Consider the following 18216-nt stretch of genomic DNA (forward strand, 5'->3'; position numbering starts at 1 on the left):
AAAGCTAAATTTTTGCATATATCTACTATTACTTCTTATTCTTAGGATGAATTTCTGGAAATGGAGTTACTTAATTGGAGTATGTACATTTCACCACTGTAGATCTATATTGTCAGATTGCCCTCTAGAAAGATTGTCCCAGTTCATGCTTCCACACTCTCTCTAAAGCTGGTTATTATCATCAAAATAGATATTTGCAAATTTTATAGGAAAATGCTGGTAACTTATTGCTGTTTTTAATTTTGACAGATTTAAAATTCCACCTTAATCTCATATGAAATGTTTTTTTTTAAGGGTAGTTATTTCTTGATGAAGAATAAAAGAGCACAAGAAAATCTTATTCTTCCTTCTATTGGAAGGAGATAGAATTCCTTCAAAAGAAATGATTATTTCACATCAAAGATTAGTAATAATTCCCGAGTTGTGGAAATCATTGCATTGGTAGGGCATCCCTCTCTTGAGACACAGATCTTTTTCCACATCTTTTTATTATAATTAAATTCATTGTGATGGGATTTTACCTGTACGTAATCCAGCAAATTTACAGTGAAAGAATTAATTGTGGGTTTGTAGAGCGATACTATCCCATGAGTCTAATGACTTTGATAGTATGATCTGGGGTTATAATTAAGAATTGAATGGGTGGCCTTGGGCATAGGCTCACCAAGAATAAGTAGATTACTTTCATCTTTTGGGTTTAATCTTAGGTAGAGAGAAGAATGCCCAAGAGATGAAAGCATGATATTCCAACCCCCAAACAGTATGTATATTCTTCTAGAAGAGTTACTATTATAGTAATGAAAATGTTGGTTTGGGCTGCGATATTCACTAATAAAAGTTCACTAATGTGTACATGAATTGACATCTCTGGCTCAATTTTGAACTCTGTTAAACGGTTATATCCATTTATTTTGGCAACTTAAGTTGGAAGATCAGCCTGGGTATTAAGAATTCCAATGAAAAACTGTAGCCTGGAGGCATCCTGCTAGTTTCTTATTTAAATGCTGCTGGAAGTCTGTCTGTCAGCACTCATACTTACTACTGAGACTATGATAGGTATTTGGTAAAAAATGATAGTAGATTATTCAGTTTGTGTATTGCTTTTGTTTTAAGACGCTGATAGTGATTATCTAAGATGATTGTTGTTTCTGTTACCCTTACTCACCTGTTGCAAACATTTTTTTCCCCCTCTGTCCCAAGCACATTATTGCCAGGTTAAATGTACTTAAAAGGGGCTGGGCACCGTGACTTTACACCTGTAATCCTAGCACTTTGGGAGGCCGAGGCGGGAGCTCGGGAGTTTGAAACCAGTCTGGGCAATGCAGTGAGATTCCATCTCTATTTTTTAAAAAGTACTTAAAGAACATTTGCTGAATTATATAGGGGTCATGTTCCATCATGCCAAAATCCTGTCTGAAATCTTGAAAGGCTGCCCTGACCTGTAGAATTACATAGTGATCGTTTATCTGCCAATCAAAACCTTTCGCAAAACTGGCCAGTGCCTACTTTTTTAGTTTCATCTGTCATGGTTTATATGCAGTGTTTTGTACCCTGAATAGAACTATTGCTTTTTTTTTTTTTTTTTGCCTTTTTGTCTTATAAAAAGCTTCTCTCTTAACCTGGAGTGTGCTTTCCCTTCATTTGTACAGATTCTTGGGCTATGAGGTTTGGGAGAGATTTTCAATATTCATGCTTTCTGATTTTCAAGACCCAGAACATATAATCCCGTCTCTGATTTCTAGTTGAAATGACTTCTTTCCTCTGACTTTCTATGTACTGTATTCATACTCCCTTAAGACAGCATTGACTACATTTTGTCATATTTGTAGTAGTTTATGTACCTGTCTTATTCCTCTAATAGATTAAAAATTGCTTGGGATGAGGGTTGACATTTTATTTTATTTTTTGAATTTCTTGTACTAGCACAGCACTGGGCATACATTAACTTATCAGTAAATGTTTAAATAAAGATATAGTATTGAGAAATTATTAATGTGATTTTGTGGGTGTTGAATTATGACAAAGCATACATTTTGAGGAGATTCAGACAATGACTTTGCTGAATCTTTTTTTAAAATGGCATATTGAAAAACTTTATTTTTAAAAAAACCATTATATGACTTTAAGTTTATTAAAAATTTTTTTTTTGGGGAAAATTACCACTTTTTAAAAATTTTTTTGAGACAGGGTCTTGCTCTGTCGCTCGGGCTGGAGTGCAGTGGCGTGATCATGGCTCATGCAGGCTCAACCATCAGGCCTCGCGATCCTCCCACCTCAGCCTCCTGAGTAGCTGGGACTACACGCCACTGCACTGGGCTAATTTTTGTATTTTTTGTGGAGACAGGGTTTTGCTATGTTGCCTAGGCTGGTCTTGAGCTCCTGGGCTCAAGCAAAACACTCACCTTGGCTTTGCAAAGCGCAATTACAACTCTTCTACAGCAGCATATGAGTCTGACTTGACATATGGCAGTAAACATGTAGCATGTGAATTTTCCACTCACCCACTTTCTTGATTTCATCAATGTCATGTCCCACCATCCCCATATTTTTTCCCTCTTTCCTTTAGTCACCTATTCATGATACTTAATCTTTTTAGACAGTAGCTTGTGGATTCATTGCCTTCTCTGTAGCTCAGCCTGAATCACTTTAACAACCACCTGGATGACCTCCCTGCCTCTTGCATCCCCACTCTTAGGGTGCTGGAAACACTCTTCAGATGTAGAAATGTCATCAATAAACCTACCCAGACATCATTCATGGGTTCCCGCTGATTAAATCCAGATTGCAGCATTGAAATCTCATCTGGTTTCATTCCACCTGTTCAGCTTATCTTGCCTTCTTTGGGGCCAGGTACTTTTCACTTAGAGAGCCGTGCCTTGGGAGTCCTTCAGATTCAACATGCTCAATCTTTTTATCAGCCATCCCAAGTTTGTGCTACATGGAGCAGGCTTCTCTCTTCTTTCTCTCTCCCCAGGTTCTATCTGATCCCAGGAGATCACAGAGGCTCTGGCCTCCCCTCTCTGGCCCATTTATTATGGGGTCTGTTTTGTCCATTTGGGCCTTCCTGCGCAGCTGTTGCATAGGCCTCGTCTCCCCAGATGGACTGGGCCCTTGCATGTGATTGGTCCTTGGGCAGATACCTTGTGATGTAAAGCAGGACTCATGATTTGTGTTTCTTTCATGTGGCCCTTGGTGCTTTGCACCATGCTTGGGATGCTTAGTGAACTTCTGAATGTCTCCAACTTGGGGAAAAGCTCTGTCTACAGTAGATCATGCTGCTTTTCTGAAGTTTAAGACATTTCTCCATGATAATTTTACTTAAGATCATGAATTTTTCTCCTCCCCCCCATTATAAAACCATTAAAAAAACACGTTGGATTCTACCCTAGCCCTTTTCTTTTCTTTTTCTTTTCTTTTCTTTTTTTTTTTTTTTGAGATGGAGTCTCGCTCTGTTACCCAGGCTGGAGTGTGGTGGTTTGATCTTGGCTCACTGCAACCTCCACCTCCCGGGTTCAAGCCATTCTCCTGCCTCAGCCTCCCAAATAGCTGGGATTACAGGGACATGCCACCACACCTGGCTAATTTTTGTATTTTTAGTAGAGACGGGGTTTCACCATGTTGGTCAGGCTGGTCTCGAACTCCTGACCTTGTGATCTGCCCACCCCAGCCTCCCAAAGTGCTAGGATTACAGGCATGAGCCACCACGCCGCCCAGCCTACTGTAGCACTTTTCATATGATAACTTCAGAACAGGTAACAATCAGAATGAAATGTAGCATCTTTTGGTGGACGGCCAAAACAAATTTGTGCCTAAATCATGTATAAGTTGGCCACTGATTGGAGCTGGGTGTTGAATGTGCAGCTCAGGACCCCCAGCCCCTGCCTCCTGGGGTCAATTTAAACCCACTTAAACCAACTTTCTTAAAAAAACAAAGCAGGCCATGCACGGTGCTCATGTCTGTAATCCCAGCACTTTTGGAGGCTGAGGCAGGAGGATCGCTTGAGCCCAGGAATTTGAGACAAGCCTGGGCAACAAACTGAGACCTCATCTCTACAAAAAAATTAAAAAAGTAACCAGGCATAGTGGCACATGCCTCTAGTCCCAGCTACTTGGGAGGCTGAGGCAAGAGGATTGCTTGAGCCCAGGAGATTGAGGCTGCAGTGAGCAATGATCGTGCCTTTGTACTCCAGCCTGGGCAACAGTCACAAAAGAAAACAAAATAAAACAACCTATGGCAATTTGGGAATTCTGTGATTTCATGAGAGTTGCCGATGGGATTTGTGTGTTCTGTGTCCCAGGCTGGTCCTGTCCAGGTGGCACTGTGCAGTGGCAGCCCCACAAGAGAGAGACACTGGTCCATTCTCTGGGTGGAAAGATGGAAACAGGACCAGAGCTTTCTGATGGCCACTTTGAAAACTCTCTGTCTCTTTCTTCCTCTCTCTTTTGCTAGTTATTTTGAATATATTTATTTATAAATCTAAGTACTATTAAAAACGAATCACTTTCTCCCTCTCACTTTCCCTCCCCTTCCCTGCCTCCCAGCAAACAAACAAACAAACAAACAAACAGATCCTAATCAATGCAACTTTTTCTTGTCTGGAATTAGATGGTTTTTTCCAGTATAATACCTATTTAGCTCTACTTTGTTATTCTGATTTTATAGCTAGTAAAGTTCTGTGAATATCAGGGGATCCAACCATGACAGTAAATTACACGTACCATTGAAAAAGCCAGCTGCAAGTTTTAAAAAGCCATCCTATTTATATGAATAGAGAGCTCTGTATTTTCTCCACAAGAGGGCAGGAAAGTCTGGGCTGTAAATAGAATTTTTCAAAAAACGTCTTTATTGGAAGAAGCGCTTTACTTTACTCTACATGCATACTTTTAAAAATATATAAAAATGTCCCATTGAAAAAGGAGGTTCTACGAGTGGGTGATTTGGAAAGTTTCTTAAATTTTTCTGGGCAGTGACTTTTCAGCATCGCTCAGCACTCTCTGCTTCTCCAGCTTCTAAGTCAGAGCTTCTAATTGCAGGACTTAGTGTAGCTATGCTCCTGTTAATTGACTGAGGCGGCTTGTCCTCACTGACTCATGATCTTAGACGCTTAATACGTATACAGGGAAAAGGAAGAGACCAGCATTTCACTGGAGGCTCCTGCCAATGAGAAAATAATGCCTGTGTCAAAGGAAAACAAAAATCACATAATAGACTTGAGACCAGTTCTGATCATATATACACATTCATACATTCTCCTGCTCATATTATTTTTTATTCTTCACTGCTTCCCACTGCCTCTCACCCCCACATCTTTTGTCTTTTTTTCTTCTGTGAGATATACATTATAGGCCACACTGCAAAACCCATCTTAAATCTGTGATATCAAAAAACACAATGCTTCTCTCTCTTCTGGTGATCACAACAGGGTTGGCTTAACCTGTTAGGTCTCACTGTGCTGGGATAACAATGGAATATGCAAGCGAAGGGGGAGACATTTGACAAATTCACTTTGTTTTCACAAAAATACAGTTGGTAAAATATTTGTAGCTTCAGATTTGGGGGCTGGATGCCCCTTAAATCCCCAGTACCAACTAACTTCCTTCCTCCCTCCCTCCCTCCCTTCCCCCCTTCCCTCCTTTCTCTTCTTTCCCTTCTTTCCTTTCTTTCTTCTTCTTCTTCTTTTTTTTATAAAGAGCTAATAGACTATTTGAAAGATAAATTGTGTAAAACAATAAAGCATTAAAGACTCAATTTTTGCTTAAGGCCGATAGTGATTCCCCCCTGTAGGGCATGAAATTAAAATGTGTGCACAGAACGAATGATTGCTTCAATATCATGTTTTTAGTGGTGGTTGTCCTCTTGAAGGAGTTAGTGCTGCTCAAAAGAAGTGAGGTGGAACAATTCAGGTGGCAAAAGATTGATTCAAAGAGGATGTTTATACAGAAAAATTATTGACAGCTCCAGACATATCCAGTTGAAAAAGCATATCAGTTGGTGACAGACATAGCAAAAAGATGTGAGAAAGATATCATAGAAGTAATATGAGGACTTTCTGTGTTAGTGAGATGTAAGTGTAACTAATATCGCTAACGTGCATACCTCAAATATAAGCAACGTGGCCACCCACACGCGCTGTTTGTTGCGATATGGCTGCTCAGAAACATACAAGTCATTTGGCACCCACTCCTTTAAGCACCATGACAGTTTGTAGCTTTAGGAAAGGTTCACTTGAAAAACCCCTTATGGTTTCACTCCTAATTACAGATACAGATGGCCACATGAATTTAAAAAAAAAATTTAAAGTGTAGAACATTGAGCCGTCCTGAAAGTTTATTTCAATCCTATGAATGCCTTATGTCTGTTTTCACAGCCTGTCTTCTTTTCCAAACACAGACAGTGGGACATATCTGTTTTTCTTTAGAAGTAGTGTAATGGGCAGTGTGCGTGTGTGTGTGTGTGTGTGTGTGTGTGTGTGTATGTATGTGTGTACCTATGTATAATTTATATATATATTTTTCATTTTTCTTTTACATTATAGCTCTTTTTTGCCTGTACCTAACGTGGTTAGTCTTGGTTGAATGAATGATATCACAGTGATTTTGGCTTTCTTCCAGCAGGCAGAGGGAGAAATGACAAAGTTGACCAAGAATTTCATAGCACAATGGGAAGAGGAATGCACTAAACAGACTTTACTCAAAGGAAACATGAGGAAAACATCTTATTATAAGATATATATTTAATATGTTTTTCATATTTGGAAAGAAAATTAATGTCTGGGAATGCCTTTTGATTCCCTGGCCAGAAGGATATGTGTCGTTTGACATCTCTCCCCACTCCTTCTAAGTCTTTAGATTAGAAATGATTTATTTACAGAGAAAAGAATGGTACTTTGATATACTATACTAACGTTAAACATTTATGGGGTTTAAAAATATTTATGAATGTGTAAAAGTTATTAAAGTAAATGTGTTTTAGGTTACCTTATGATCAGGTATAGTATGAATACAAAACCAGGAAATTTTATAAAAGAAAAAAAAGAAAATACATATAGATTTGTAAAGTTTAATAATCTTAGGGTATGCACATGTGTCTATTTTGTGTATAATTTAAAATACATAATCCTGTAAAATACAGACTTAATATACATAGGTATATTTTTTGAGTCATCATAAATTACAACGTTAAAGCTCCAAGAAAATTTCATTATAACTCTTTATTCTGAGTCACTCAAAAAATAATAAAAATTTTTCAGTAAAAACTTCCACAGTTTGTTCTTTATGAAAAAAATGATCATTTGGAGAATATTGGACTGCTTTTTTGGGGGACATTAGTTTTAAAGGAAGAGAATTTTTATTTGCTCTATAAGATTTTTCAGGCCTTATGTACTTCATAAGAAAAACATTCAGTAAACTTACATAAAATTATACATGTGAGTAGGATACAAAAAGAGAAGCCGTGGAATATTTCAAGTTAAAGTAAAAATTTCTTCTATATCTTTATTAAGTCGATTTTTCTAGAAGCATCTACAGTGCTTAAAGGATAAATGCTTTTTTAGCAACATTAATAGCACACCTAATATGAGTCAAGCAAAGTCATCTTTTCTTTTTTTTTAAAGTATTTCAAGGAAATCAAAGACCCCAAAATTTATTACTCCAAAAATAACAAGGTTTTAAATTCTTTTTAGTTTTCTCTTTGCATCTGGGATCTGTAAGCCTAAAAGGACACTTAAAAAATATACATATATCGTGGTCTTTATGTGGTCATCAGAAGAGTGGCTAGAGAGGTGAAGACCCACACATGTTGCAGGGAAGTTGTCTTCCTGCTCCTGCCTTCTCTCAGGGTCCAGGCCCCCGTTGTGACTTTATAGCTAACCAGGATCCTAACATATGAAAGCCTCACAGATCTGCTTTCACTGTGGAGAGCTGTGGGTTTCCTTGGGGCAGCTGAACTTCTTTATGTACATTTTTAATAATTTTGCCACATCAAATTCTTCCTAGGCTATTTATAATTGTTGAACACTAGACAGTTTCCATACACGTTGAGGACTGTCATGATCATTTAGTTTATGCAGGAAATGAATATTTTAATCCTGATTCTATTATTGTGGGTGGAAGAGCGGGGAAGGTCAGGTCCACAGACTCACGCTACAATTTTGTGCTTTGCTTTGGTGCAATAGCTGTGGCTTATACTACATTTTAATTATTGTGAAAGTGAGTAAAATGTACATACAAGGTAGAATTTTTTAAATGAAAACTTTATATAAGGAATCACCATATCATTTAGAGAGAGTAGTAAAATTTATCATTTAGAGACAGTAGTTAAAATCTGCATGTCTAAAATACACTCCTTTCTTCTATTTCAACTTGCATTTTATATTTAATATAGCCATTTTTTTGTGGGGGAGGGATTTGAGACGGAGTCTTGCTCTGTTGCCCAGGCTGGAGTTCAATGGCGTGACCTCAGCTCACTGCCACCTCTGCCTCCTGGATTCAAGCAATTCTCCTGACTCAGCCTCCCGAGTAGCTGGGATTATGGGTGCCCACCATCATGCCTGACTAATTTTTGTATTTTTAGTAGAGACAGGGTTTCACCATGTTGAACAGGCTGGTCTCAAACTCCCAACCTTCAGTGGTCCACTTGCCTTGACCTCCTCAAGTGCAGGGATTACAGGTATGAACCACTGCGCCTGGCCAAGTATAGACATTTTTGATTGTACTTGATGACTGTCAAAATCTTGAGGGCTTTTACTCTCAGAATGTTAACTGTGATTCTGTCACCTAGAGTAGAAAATAAAGTGGAGAAGTATAAAATACAGATTGGGACTAATTAAATTGTCTAAATGGAAAATATATGTAAGAGCTACCTTTATGCAAACATTAAGTGGATGTGTTTTTTTACTCCGGTAAACCAAGATACCCTGGGGCCTACCCCTCACTGAAGCACAGGTTTCAGTGTCAGGGGAAAGGTGAAACAGCCGAACAACCAAGTCACTGCTAAGTTTTGGCTACCACATTAAGCTTTTGGAAGTCACAGTGAGATAGTAGTTTTGAGAGCCAGACTTTGTAGAGAGAGAAAAAGGACTTCTGCTTCTCAAGCCTCCTTTTATATGATCCAGACACAAGAAGCCAGGGCTGAGATGGGGCCAAGTCTCCAAACATGGGGAATCCCCAGGACTCCAACAGTCCCAGGAGAACAGACCACAAGTTCCACCAGGTGAGGACTTCAGCAGGTGGCCAGGAGAGAAAGAGCCATCTCTCAAGAGGCAACAGGGGCACTGAGGGCCTGGAGGACAGCTCAGGGTCTAGCCTTTGAACATAAATGTTGCAAAAACAGTACAAAGAACTCCCCTATACCCTTTGCTTAGATATACCAACACGTTAGCATTGTCTATCTTTATATGTGCACGTATTACTAATTTTTGAACCATTTGAGAGTAGCTTGCATACATAATGCCTCTTTTTCCCTTTAGTCTTTCTGTGTATATATATTTAAGAACAAGGTCATTCTCTTCCATAATCACATCAAGTTCATGAAGCTTAACACTGATACATTGCTTCTGTGTCATCTGCAGTGCATATTCAAATGTCATCAGTTCTCCCAATGTTGTTCTTTTTAGCATTTTCTCCCCAGTCCAGGATTACATTTTGAATTAATTTCCCTGCGAGACTGAGTCATTGTTGACAAATTGTAGCCCATTTTCTCACTCTACAATACCCAGCCTCCATCTGCCAGAATAGGCACTTCAGAGCAGGTTTCGTTTTTTCTTATTTTTGCCTATTTATGTATAGTGCATGTTGAGTGTATATCCATTACTATTTCCAAACACTGAGCCCCGTATGTAGAGTTGAGAGATTTCATCTTTATCCTGTATCATTAATTAGACTTCAAGCCAAGTAGCCGAGAGATTTTTCTTACTTCTGCAGCCTTGGAGGGTGCCCTAATGAAGTCAGAAGAGAGGTAAGGTCATATATATATTTTTTTATTTAGTTTTTATTTCATAATCATTTACTTAAGTTTTATTTCAAAACTTAACTCTGCAATCCAGCCAGGCATGGAAGGGAAGAAGGAAAACATGGAACCCAAAGGGAACTGCAGCGAGAGAACAAAGATGATAGGATACTGCAAGCAAATGGGGTGGAGGGTACTCTCCTGAGCTGCAGAAGGAGTGGTCTGCTGGTTAAGATAAAACACAAGTCAAACGTATTCCAGTTGTCCACAGTCAGCAGTGGTGATCTTCTTGCTGGTCTTGCCATTCCTGGACCCAAAGTGCTCCATGGCCTCCACAATATTCATGCCTTCTTTCACCTTGCCGGAGACCACATGCTTTTGTCCAACCACTGTCTTGGCAGTGCAGATGAAAAACCGGGAACCGTTTGTGTTGGGTCCAGCATTTGCCATGGACAAGATGCCAGGACATGTATGCTTTAGGATGAAGTTCTCATCATCAAGTTTCTCCTCGTAGATGGACTTGCCACCAGTGCCATTATGGCATGTGAAACCACCACCCTGACACATAAACCCTGGAATAATTCTGTGAAAACAGGAACCCTTATAACCAAATCCTTTCTCTCCAGTGCTCAGAGCATGAAAGTTTTCTGCTGTCTTTGGAAGCTTGTCTGCAAACAGCTAGAAGGAAATGTGGCTTAAGGGCTTGCTGTCAATGGCCATCTCGAAGAACCCGGTGGGGTTGACCATGGCTGATAGTATGGGGCTCCTGGTGGCAGTGGCATCTGCCTATTTTATTTTATTTTTATTTTATTTTTGAGATGGAGTCTCGCTCTGTTGCCCAGGCTGGAGTGCAGTGGCATGATCTCGGCTCACTGCAACTTCTGCCTCCTGGGTTCAAGCGATTTTCATGTCTCAGCCTCCCGAGTAGCCGGGATTACATGTGCCCACCACCAGGACTGGTTAATATTTTGTATCTTTAGTAGAGACAGGGTTTCACCATGTTGGCCAGGCTGGTCTCGAACTCCTGACCTCAAGTGATCTGCCCACCTCACCTTTCCAAAATGCTGGGATTAAGGCATGAGCCACCGTGCCTGGCCAAAGGTCATATATTTTTAAATAATAATATTTTATTTTATTACGAGCACAAAGCACTAAATATGCATACGCTTATTTAATCTTCAAAACAAATCCATGAAGTAGGTTAAAATCCTCCATGGCTCATACGACCAGTGTTGTCTAGTGTTTGTCAGTTCCCTCCACCTGCTCATTACTTTTTTGCTCACCCAAAGCTTTACGTTTTTTTGAAGGGCTGTGTTATTTTCCATCCCAGGGTCTATACCCATGGCCGTTGTCTGGAAATTCTTTGCCTCACTGTTTTTCAAAGAAGCTTAGCTATGGAGGGAAGGTAAGAGTTAAACTGGTCAAGGGAGGCCAGGCGTGGTGGTGCATGCCTGTAATCCGCCGCTACTTGGGAGGTTGAGGTAGGAGAGTCACTTGAACCCAGGAGTTCATGACCAGCCTGGGCAACATAGCAAGGCCCCCTTCTCAAAAAAATAAACATGTCAAGGGATGGTTTTGTGGTAGTTCTTATGATTGTTAATGCTTTGTATTGTAATGACAGCCACATATCTATTGTATAAGCTGCAGAGGAAGAGTTAAGAGACAGGAGGAAGATACAGAGGAAAAAGGAAATGGGTGGAGGGAGGTTCCTGAAGAGGAGGGTGGAGATGAGATACAGAAGAGATGAGCTTTTTACAGCTGGGAAAACTCATTGGCAAGCATGCCAGAAGTTGAGGGAGTTTGGCTCTGCTAGTCTTTACTTTTTACTGTTAAAAGGCTCAGTCATTTCCTTGAATGTTTACACAGAGGAGGTTAAAGATGGAGGAGAGGATGGAGGATGAGGGTTGATAGACAATATGACCAAATTATGTTTGAGAAATGGGGACAAAAGGATACCTGCACCCTTGCTGTTATGTTGGAGCCCTGGAAAGCAAGATGATTTTAGAAGTGTCTTGCCTGCAGCACAGGGTGGGATCAAAAGAAATGTCGGTGGGTGTCCGAGAGAGCCCCATGGAATCCTGGCCTACTGGGGGACCAGTAACATTTTCCCATGTGGCTAGAGTGGCACAGGTGTACTACATGGGGCTTATGGGGATGAGAAGGAAGCAGCAGTGACCTGTAAGAGCTGACCGGATGGAAATGAGAACATTTTAGAGGACGCCAGCCTGTGGGATAAAACTGATGACCCCATTGTTCTCCTCTGTGCCTCAGTCTTGTCTAAGACCTCCTAATGAGAGATGATGACAATCTGGGGAACACTGAAGGACTTTCCTTAAAACTATGTGCCCTAAAAAATTTAATTGGCTTACCAATAACATAGAAAATATCTTACAAGGCAAACTCGAGTTCAGCTAATTTTTAAATGGGAAACACTTCTAAATGTTATTGTTACAAGGACTGAATTCGTTGAGGAATTTCCACTGAGAGTTGGAACTGAAAGAGATGTGCCGTGATAGAAATGGAAATCTTTCTCTTACGAGCCTTTGGAATATAGACCTTTTTACTTCCCAGTAATTTTCTGCCTGAAGCGCTGACATGTCTAATTAATAATAATATTCTATTAAACAGTATGATTAATCTGAGAGATCGTTATGCACAAGTAGATTAAAAAAGCAACCTAAATCCCCTTGGTCTGATTTAAGATAAAATAAACCTGAATTTCTTATCTAGGGAGATTTTTTTTTCTCCTTGTGATGTAACTCGAGGGTACGTTCTATTTCTGTGATTCTTCTGGTGTGTGTTCTTTATTATCTGATGAACTGCAAGGAGACTTTCGAATAGAGTACCTATTCAGTCGCACCTCTCCAATTCAATTATAATTTTGTGTAAGTATTTGTATGTGAATATTATTTTTGCAGAATATATCAGTTACTTAATATCTTTCTGTTGTTAGCTTCATATGGGGCAGAGCTGTTAATCTTAATATCTTACTAATAAGAACAAGGAATCATTTGGGAAAAATCAGGTAGCGAAGGACCCCATGGGATATTTCAGCAAATCAGGCTTAAAACTGCCTGATTCCTGAGCTGAAAAAATGACAACAGCATTGTTTTCCAAGTTCAGCGACTGAAAACAACATAAATGTTTTTGCTTTCTCAAAAGTCTATTTTAAGGAAGTCTGGGTATTTTAAAAGTTGTTGTTCCTTGAATTTTTCATTTATTGATGGCAAGATTTTTGATAAACTTTCCCTTACAGCCAGCCACTGGAGTAGCGTGAGTAAAATCTAGCTTTGGGGGTTTTGTGGCTTCAGGTTTTACCTGCTGTGGGACCTTGGTTAAGTTGGTTAATGCTTCAAGGCTCAGTGTCTTCATCTCTATAATGGGGAGATCACCTATTTCCTAGGTAGAACCTGCCTGATGTGTCTGCCTCTCAGACAGATGTTCTGAGATGTTGGCCAGGTGCGGTGGCTCACCCCTGTAATGCCAGTACTTTGGGAGGCCGAGGAGGGTGGATCACTTGAGGTCAGGAGTTCGAGACTAGCCTGGCCAACGTGGTGAAACCCTGTTCCTACTAAAAATACAAAAAAATTAGCTGAGTGTGGTGGCAGGTGCCTGTAATCCCAGCAATTTGGGAGGCTGAGGCAGGGGAATCGTTTGAACCCAGGAGGCGGAGGTTGCAGTGAGCCAAGATCACGGCACTACACTCCAGCCTGGGTAACAAAGCAAGACTCTCTCTCAAAAAAAAAAAAAAAAAGTTCTGAGAATCCCCTTGGCCCTGTCTCTCTAGGAATTCAGCAGTGGGACAAACTCAGTTTCTGTATGTGCTAAGTAGTGGGAAATTTGAGGTGGCAAAACCAGTTGTGAGAATTAAGAGTATTTGATGAAGGTAAAGCCTTTAGCTCTGCTTGGGACCTCATTGTTATTTGATAAAAGCCAGCATCCATTATTACTTATTAGAAAATTCATCACACCTTCAGATCATATCTACGTTATTTTTAGAGATAAATTTGTCTTCTATTCGATTGTCTTTCATCTGGAATTTTAACATTTCAAAGATATATCCATCAGCTAAACATTGGAGCCATTTAGCACTTACCTAAATTTCATAATAGCACGTGGGCATATATAATCTTATACAATTCACAAAACACTTTCCATATATTATTTTAGTATATGGTCACTACTGATTATGACCAAGTATAACATTTGATTTTGCCTAAACTGATTATCTCTGGGCATCTTAATCAATGATCAAATTTGGAAAGTTCATGAAAAGGCCACTCACAAGTACATACACACACACACTACACTCATCTATAGATGGTTTAAGATACATACACTGCTTGCTGCTTAGATATTGATATTTATAAATGGTGTTAGAGATGTAAAATTTGTACTATTGTATAATAAAACTACTGATTGGCATTTAGTTCCTATAATTCCTTTCAGTAACTATAATGGAGTAGAAAAGAGTCAACAAAAATGGCGGAAATGCCTCATAGTTAAGATAATGTAAGTGAAGTTTTATTTATTTATTTATTTTTAAAGAGACCGGGTCATGCTCAGTCACCTGGGCTGCAGTTCAGTGACATGATTGTAGCTCACTACAGCCTTGAACTCCTGGGCTCAAGTGACCCTTCCATCTCACCCTCCTGAGTAGCTGGGACTACAGGCATGCACCACCATGCCTGGCTAATTGTTTTATTTTTGTAGAGAGAAAGTCTTGCTGTGTGTGTGTGTTTTTTTAATCTCAAAAAAAAAAACCCACAAAAAACCTACTAGTTCTAATAAAGTATATTGAAATTGATGGTGATATTTTCATCATACATATCTTTCCTTAAAGTGTGCATACACTTGATAGACTGCTCTTCATATAAACATGCATGATCACATATAAACACTCTTGGTGTTAAGAGTTGTTAGCTCTGATAGAAACTCTTCCCATGACAGTGTAGGACATGGAGGCCCAGAGAAGTGAAGTGACTTCTCAAGGCCACATAGCTTATTCATGATAGAACAGGCACAACTAGAGCCTAAGGAACTGTAATGCAATTTCCACTGCCTCGCTCCTCCTCTGTGGGTGATTTCAGGAGCCCTCCAGAAAGTCAGATGCCTCCTGACTCAGCTAATTTTTTCTTCAGTTTCTGTGATCAGAGATGCATACCATTTTGGTTTCATCACTGCTTAGCATAGTGCAAGTAGCTCAGGCTTTTGAGGCAGATGAACTCGGGTATAAAATCTAGTGCCGATACTCAGGGCTGCCACATTGCACAACTCCAGGGGGCACCACTCCAAGGTGGTTTATGTAAATAGAGCCTAGATTAACAAGAGGCACTTAATAATTTGTTAGGAGTAGCATCAACTACTGCTTTTTGAATTTGGAAGCTGACATGAGTGGAATTTTTTCGTAGTGAGGACTCTGTGTTAAGAGCCTGTCTGGACAAGGAGATGTATGTATGTGTATCTATTGCTTTAGTAAATCTCATAAATGCACACAATAAAAACTATGTGAATGTGGATGCCACTACTTCAAAAGCTGTGGTCATGGGGGCAAGAGCTGGGGCAATGGGTGTTATCTTCTCTCTCTCTCTCTCTCACTCACTCACTCCCATTTCCTTTGAGACATCCTGACCCACCACTCGTCTTCCCATTCCAGATCCCGAGTGAAAGGCCTGGCCACCTCTGTTGACATGGTGAGCAGCTAATGAACCTTTGGGAAGTTGCTAAGGGGACAGTTTGCAGGTATCACCTCTGTCATTGCTCAGAGGGCAAGAATGAGGATGGGAGAGCAGCCATCTTAGCTCTGCTCTCCATTTGTCTGTGAGGTTGGTGAGAACTTTCTGAGACTCTTCTAAAATTTTTTCTATTGTCGTTTAGTTTCAGAACTGCTGGGATCTAAATTTTGGTCCCAGAGGCTGGGAACCGGTGCGAGAGATTGAATTTTCTGTAATGCTTATGGTCTATTGAGCAAATGAATAGCATCTGAAAATGGCAAGACTCTAAAATTAAGAAAATGAATTGTTTTCAAGCAGTTTTAGAGGAACCATTTACATACGGACAAGATAATTATGATATAACAAAAGCTTGTGTTATTTAAGGTGGGGCTTTGGTAGTCTAATTTAGTGGGTGTCTGTAGTAGATCATCATCATAACAGCTCCCAGTGAATCAATGCCTCCCTGCATCCACACCCCTTTGTAACATGATATTGTTGCTCTTCCCATCAAGAAATGGTCTCTTTTGGCCGGGCACAGTAGCTCACGTCATCCCAGCACCTTGGGAGGCTGAGGCAGGCAGATGGCTTGAAGTAAGGAGTTCGAGACCAGCCTGGCCAACATGGTAAAACCCTGTCTCTACTAAAAATACAAAAACTTAGCCGGGCGTGGTGGTGTGCATCCCAGCTAATCAGGAGGCTGAGGCAGGAGAATCACTTGAACCTGGGAGGCGGAGGTTGCAGTGAGCTACGCACTCCAGCCTCGGTGACAGAACAAGACTCTGTCTCAAAAAAAAAAAAAAAAAAAAAAAAAAAAAAAAAAAAAGAGGAATGATCTCTTTCTCTATCCCCTTGAATCTAGGCTGGTCTGCAACTTGGTTTGAATAATACAAAGGGATGGAAGTAATGTTCTCAACTTCCACGCCCAGGTCTTGTAGCTTCTGTTACAAGGGACCCATCCATTATGTAAAGAGGGCCAGGCTCTTCTGGAGGGAGAAGCTGTGTGGAGCACAACCAGCCCCAAAGTGCCACACGTATGAGTTAGGCAGTCTTGAATCCACCAGTCGTAATGGAGCCACTGCTACGCTGAGTCCTACTCAAATTCTTGACCCATAAATGTGTGAGCAAATAAAATAGTGGTTGTTTTAAGCCACCAATAAGCTTTAGTGTGGTTTGCATGTGGCAATAGATAATGAATACAGTCACAATTCTAGCTGCTAATCAGAGTCACCTTAGGAACTTTTATAAAAAACAGATTACTTGGCCAGGTGCAGTGGCTCACGCCTGTAATCCCAGCACTTTGAGAGGCTGAGGTGTGCAGATCACTTGAGTCCAGAAGTTCGAGACCAGCCTGGCCAACATGGCGAAACCCTGTCTCTACTAAAAATACAAAAATTACCTGGGCATGGTGGTGGACTCCTGTATTCCCAGCTTCTTGGGAGGCTGAGGTGGGAGAATCACTTGAACCTGGGAGGTGGAGGTTGCAGTGAGCTGGATAGTACCACTGCACTCCAGCCTAGGTAACAGGGTGAAACTCTGTCTCAAAAAAAAAAAAAAAAAAGCAGATTACTGGGTTTTGTCTCCAGAGTTTATGATTTGGGACATCTAGTGGGGAGAGGGCTGTCTCAGGCTTCTATAATCCACATCTTCCCCCACCCCCATGCAATTTTTATTTGAAACAAGTTTAAATCTGTAGAGAGGTTGAAAGAATAGCACAAACATCTAAAGAAACTTCTCCTGGATTCACCTATGGTTAACATTTTGCCACATTTGTATCAATCAATCAATGTGTTTGTCTTTTTGTAAAATCATTTGACAGGAAGTTGCAGATGGCAAGTCACTTCATCCCTTATCAGGGGTATAAGGGATTCTTACATCCCCGTGTAAGAAAAGAACATTTTCTTACATGACCACATTATCATTCTCACAACCAAGAAAATCCACATGGATTCAATCATATCATTTAATTTATAGTCTATATTCAAATTTCCTAAACTTGGAAATGTCCTTTATAGATTTGTTTAGTTTTAATTTTATTATTTATTTTTATTTTGAGACAGGGTCTCACTCTGTCACCCAGGCTGGAGTGCAGTGGCGCGATCACGGCTCACTGCAGCCTTGATCTCCCAGGCTCAAGCGCTCCTCCCATCTCAGCCTCCCAAGTAGCTGGGTGATAGGTGGCTATTTATTTATTTATTTTTTATTTTTTTAGAGACGGGGTTTGTCTATGTTGCTAGGGGTGGTCTCAAACTCCTGGGCTCATGTGATCCTCCTACCTCAACCTCTCAAAGTGCTGAGATTATAGGCGTGAGCCATGGTGCCTGGCCTCACCAGCAAATTTAAATCGTAAAAGTTGCTGATGCCAGCTGTTTCTACTTCCTTACTTCTCATTCTCTTAACACGGTTGTCCATCTTCTGTCCTCTCCACTCCACTGAAATTCTAATGTCACCAACAACCTCAGTGATTTCCACCCCAGTGGTTATTTCTATGTCCTCACGTTCCTCGACTTTTCAAGTGCTTTCCCTGTAGCTGACCACTTCCCCCTTCTTGAAACACTA

General features: G+C 40.3%; 1 long non-coding RNA gene and 1 pseudogene across 1 annotated transcript; both read right to left on the bottom strand.

The window, feature by feature from the left end:
* Positions 1 to 2364: 2364 nt before the first annotated feature.
* On the bottom strand, positions 2365 to 18216 carry LOC129137468 (uncharacterized). The gene is made up of 3 exons (XR_008540059.1): positions 18042 to 18216; positions 17057 to 17193; positions 2365 to 5176 (listed from the first exon to the last, which is right to left on the bottom strand). It is a non-coding gene; the product is annotated as an uncharacterized LOC129137468 (long non-coding RNA).
* On the bottom strand, positions 9961 to 10738 carry LOC107968896 (peptidyl-prolyl cis-trans isomerase A-like; annotated as a pseudogene).

Source organism: Pan troglodytes, chromosome 18, assembly GCF_028858775.2.
Source record: "Pan troglodytes isolate AG18354 chromosome 18, NHGRI_mPanTro3-v2.0_pri, whole genome shotgun sequence".
Classification (NCBI taxonomy): Eukaryota; Metazoa; Chordata; class Mammalia; order Primates; family Hominidae; genus Pan; species Pan troglodytes.